At 38.6% G+C, this 5,695-nt stretch overlaps 1 pseudogene; it reads left to right on the forward strand.

Moving 5' to 3' along the window:
* The first annotated feature begins 3,318 nt into the window (after positions 1-3,318).
* On the forward strand, positions 3,319-4,387 carry LOC103744657 (annotated as a pseudogene).
* Positions 4,388-5,695: the final 1,308 nt, after the last annotated feature.

Here is a 5,695-nt window from a genome sequence, read left to right on the forward strand (position 1 = left end):
ATAAAATAATAAAAAAAACAAGCTATGTGAGATAATGTGTAAAAAGACAAAAGGGCATTTGAACCCCTGCTTTTGGGGATTTTAGTCCATGGCTGAATGTCCCATTTTTGGGGGGACTGTGGCACACAGTACATCAGAGCAAGAGAATGTGGCAGAGGAAGCGGGTCTACCAGAACACAGAGCAGACAGACGAGGTAGACTGGACTGGAATCCCAGAGCTATGCTCCCCTACCAGGCTTTGTCACTCCAACTTTCCTCCACTTGCCAACAGCATGATGCTGTTGCCTTTTATATTTGGACCACTGGGGAGAAACTTCAAATGCCCATCCTGGTTGTACAGTTGAAAACAGAGTGAAGAGGAAATACTATGAACCACAGAGGTGAGAACAACATGACAAACGGGCAGCTCCTCATCAAAGCAAGGCAAGGCGGGAAAACTGGGAAGGACGTGTTATGTTATTGAAGAGAAAAAGAGATCAACTTATAATGTTTTAGAGAATAAAGGATAGTAAATTAATAGGAACATAAATTAGTAGGATAATTGGATATAAGGAAAATATATTTCACATTCAATGAGGGTTAAATCATAAGTATGAGTAAGGAGTAACATTGTAGTATGTACTGAAATTTTCCAGAAGATAAATTTAAGTGTTTAATAACCAAAACAATAGAAAAAAGATAAGGATGATGTTATTGGCTTTGCTGTAGTCATTATTTAACTCCATGTGTGTACGTGTGTTTATGTGTGTATATGTGTGTGAACATGTACGTATGTATGTCTGCATGCATGTTTGTGTGTGCATGTATGTATCTGTATGTGTTTGTATGTTCATGAGTGTATGTGTTTATGCATGTGTGCATATGTGTATATGTGTGTGTGTGCAAGTGCGTGTGTGTATTTGTGTATGTGTGTATGTGTGTGTATTTGTGTGTGTGCATGTATTTGTGCATACATGTATGTGTGTGTGCATTAACACATGTTGGACCCCTAGACATGCACAATTTAATGTCTCACTCTTGTCTGAAACATCCTGTATGATATTTATCCATAGATAATCATGGCATTTTTCTTCTATGACTTTATGGATTATCCATCTTAAAGAGCATGTTATTTGAATTTGAAAAGAAAGTACATTTCTACATTGTTGGGCATAGGCTTACAAAATCTCTGATAGATCATATTCGTCATTAGTGTTATTCCACTCATTTTTGCTCAGATAGTGAACTACTTTTTAAATTTTAAGGAAAGGGAATTAAAATAGCCAAATACCATTGTATTTGTGTCTTTGTTATGAGATCCCTATAGATTTAGGGTCCCTGTGTCTCCTTAATAAATGAAATATTTCTTTTATTACTATAAAATGCTTTTTAGATTAAAATATTCCTTTATTTGAAGGTTAATATTTCTAACGTTATGTTTATGTTGATTATTGTTAGCATTGTTTATGTTTTTATCTTCCTACCTTTAAAACATTTTTTAAAATATTTTTATTTTATGTGTATGAGTGTATTGCCTGCATGTATGTGAATGCACCCATGTCCTGCCATGCCTGCGGAGTCAGAAGAGGGGATTGGATTCCCCTGGAACTGGAGTTAAGGATGGTTAGTAGCTGCCATGTGGGTACTGGGAATTGAACCCAGGTCCTCTGCAAGAACAGTTAGTGCTCTTAACCGCTGAGACATCTCTCCTGCCCTATCTTTGGCTTTTAAAATACATGAACCATTTTGTTTACTCCCAGAAGATTCCTTTTGGCAAAAGAGGTAAGTCTTACTGATGTAGCATTTTGCATACATGTCCTAATCTTCAAAAAATTTTAAAAAGGAAAAGAAAAAGAAAACTACTCCTTCAAAGCTCAGTCCTACTTTTGATCCTGGCATCAGGTCGCTAACAACCTGTTATATACCATTATACAGAAGTCCGCCTTCTCTTGAATGTCATAAAAGTATTATTAGACAACATGTGCATTTTGCATATAGATTATTTAACACATTACAGTAATTTTTCATGCCCATAATGACATTATTTAATAGTATATGGAAAATAGGACATTTGATCACTCATGCTGTCATAAGTTTTTGTTCTTAGTGCCTTCTGTACAAACATAGCTAATTGCAAGTTTTTTTAAAAATAATCTTCCCCCAGAGTATTATTTTGGAAAATAATATAATAATTTGCCTGTTGTAGAAAGCAATAAATTCCTCTTAAAAGTTCCTTGCCTCTATTCTGTTTCATGGGTGTCTGTTTTTCCACTTTTTAATAGAAATTGTGTGGTTTCCATAAAGTACATTTGATTGAATTTAGATCCTCTCCCCTAGACCCATCTCCTTTTATTGGCCCCCACCCAACTTAATGCAGTCTACTATATATAAAATATAATTATATACAATACATTGTATATGTTTAAAAAGGATATAGTGTCTAATTCACATCTCCAAAAGTCCTTCAGTGTGGATTCATTCACTAGAGCCCGGTTAACCCACCCACAATTTCCATTCTTGAAAGAGACACTCTCTGTCCTTCCCAGCAGATGTCTCTTGCCAGTTTCCCTAGGTGGTGTTGGAGTTTCATACCTACTTCCTCATCTTTATGCTGGGATTTTTTTCTGGCTAGGGTTTGTATGGACTTGTGCATGCTGTCACTGTTGCTGCATCTGAAAAAGCCCATTTACTTGTGGTCATTCGCCACCTATGGCTCTTAAAGTCATTCTTCCCATCTTCTGCAATGATCTCTAAGCCTTGAGGGGGCAGAAGGTTGATCCAGTTGTCCTATTCAGGAATAAGTGCTCTGCAGTCTCTTGTTCTCTACATGTTGGCCAGTTGTGGGTTTCTGTTTTAATCACCATCTGTTACATAAGGAAACTTCTTATGCAAGTGGTGAAAGCTGAGAGATGCATTAATCAGTGGGTATAGCAGTAAGTCATTTTGAGTCAGTTTAATACAGTAACTATTAAATAGAAAACTAGTACTGGGTTTTCCTCTATGTCCTGTGATCTGTTTAGCCTCAGGTTCCTAAGTCTCCTACCAGTCAGGTATGTATCCTATCCTCAGGAGAGGAACATAAATCCAATTAAAGAGTGGTTGGTTGCCACCATAACATTTGTGCCACTACTTCACCAGTGGGCTTATCTTGCCAGGCCAATTATTATAATAATTCATAGGATTCACAGCTGTGTAAGGTTGTTAATTTTTTTTTTCTTCTGGTAGCCCTGTATAGCACTTCCAGCAATATGAATGCTCTCTAGTAGAGATGAGGCTCTGAAGTCAACACAAGCTTGATTTCTCCTTGCTTGTTCTACAACTCATATATGTAGTGTTGGCCAGGCCGGTGTTCAGATCGGCAACATCTGTTGGGAGCGCTACTGCCTGGCACATGTCATCCAGCCTGATGGCCAGATGCCAAGTGACAAGACTATTGCGGGTGGAGATCACTCCTTCAACAACTTCTTCAGTGAGACAGACAGTGGCAAGCATGTGCCCAGGGTAGTGTTTGTAGACCTAGAACCCATGGTCACTGATGAATGTCTCACTGGTACCTGCTACCAGCTCTTCCACCCTGAGCAGCTCATCACAGGCGAGGATGGCATGGCTGCCAATGACTATGCTGGTAGGGACTACACCACTGGCAAGGAGATCGTAGACCTTGTCTTGGACCGAATTCGCAAGCTGGCTGACCAGTGCACAGGGCTTCAGGGCTTCTTGGTTTTCCACTGCTTTGGTGGAGGAACTAGCCCTGGGTTCACCTCCCTCCTTATAGAATGGCTCTCTATTGATTATGGAAAGAAGTCCAAGCTGGAGTTCTCTGTCTACCCAGCACCCCCCTACTCAGGTGTCCATCACTGTTGTTGAAACCTATAATTCCATCGTCACCACACACACCACCCTGGAGCATTCTGGTTTTGCCTTCATGGTAGACAACAAGGCCATCTATGACATCTGTCATAGAAATCTTGATATTGTATTTTCCATCACTGCTTCCCTGAGATTTGATGGGGCCCTGAATGTAGATCTGACTGAATTCCAGACTAACCTGGTGCCCTACCCCAGCACCCATTTCCCTCTGGCCACATATGGCCCTGCTGAGAAAGACTACCATGAGCAGCTTACAGCAGCAGAGATCACTAATACCTGCTTTGAGGCAGTCAAACAGATGTTGAAATGTTACCTTCGCCATGGTAAATACATGGCTTGCTGCCCGTTGTACAGTGGTGATGTAGTTCCTCAAAGACCTGCCACAGACTGGTTTTGTTTCATTCTAGCAACCTTTAGCATTAACATCAGTAATTCTCTTCAGTTGGTGTGGTTTTTAATAGTGATGGATTTGGCCGTCACCCTAACTGATTTGAATTCATCACATAGGTTTCCTGTTGCTTTTTCTTCCCTTGTCTAACTTCTTTTGCATTGACTACTTTTAAAATTTTTTTATTTTATCCCTTTTTCTGACTTTTGACCTGGACCTATTTATAACATTTTGGTGCTGCAATTAGAATATAAACATTGATTTTAACTTTGTGAGTTCACCATGAAATATTATAATACTTTATATAAATGTAATAAAATCTTACAATAATGTTTCATTTGAATCACATGTTACTCTTTGTGCTATTGTACACATTTAACTTTGCATATTTTATTTTATTAAACATTTTCTTTAAAATAAACACCTGAAGGAGAATAAAGCTCACTAACAGTTGTACAAGTTTTGGTTTCCTAGTCTCTAAATCCTGCAATGAGATGCTAATTTATGTTATTAAATTTTAGCCCTCAATAACCTCTTTTAGCATCTCACATAGAATAAATCTGTTTGACAAAAATTATCATAATTTTCATTTATCTAAAACATGCTTCACTTCTGTTTGAGAAACACACCTTATAATTTAAGTTAACCTTAATTGACACAAAATAAACAAACATGAATATTTATGCAATATCACATGATGTTTTGACACATATATATTATATTGTGTTTAACTCAAGGTAAACATATCTGTTTCCTCAAACACTTACAATTTCTATGGTGAACTCATTCAAACTTGTTTCTCCTGAGTTTTTGAAATGTACAGCTCAGTGTTGTTGAACCAGTATTCACCAGAATGTCTTGCCCCTGTCTGTGTCAGTTACTTCTCGCACTGCTGGGTCCAGCAATTTTGAGAAGGAAGGGTTTATTCTGTCTTGCTACTCAAGGATATAATATCGCATTGTGGTGGGAAAGGCACTGCAGCAGGAACAGGAGGCTTCTGGGTCACAATCAATACGTGATCTGAAAGCAAATAAAAGCAGGAAGTTGGGTGGGGTTGGAAAGTCTCAAGGCCCATCCCAACTGGCTCATTTCCTCTATCAAGTATCCACCTCCTAAAGGTCCTACAACCTTTCAACACACAGCTATCAGCTATGTGCCTACTGTTGAAATACATGGCCCCATGGAGGGCATTCCACATTCAAACCACAGCACTACTGGCCTCTCATATCCGTAAACTCTGAAATGTATGGTACCTAGATAAAAAATGCAATTGACATCTTCCCTTTTCTTTTTGCAGTAGCTTAATATATCCATCCACTATTCTCTGCCTGCCATGTCTTCATGACGGTGTACCTTTATTTCATATGGGTGTCTGCCTGTCTACAATCACTCCTGTGCAGCCTCCACATTCACTTGTTTCCTTTCTGGAGTGTTTTTCTTTTAACTCTACTTCCCCAC

Source organism: Nannospalax galili, unplaced genomic scaffold (genome assembly GCF_000622305.1).
Source record: "Nannospalax galili isolate Female #2095 unplaced genomic scaffold, S.galili_v1.0 scaffold2023, whole genome shotgun sequence".
NCBI lineage: Eukaryota > Metazoa > Chordata > Mammalia > Rodentia > Spalacidae > Nannospalax > Nannospalax galili.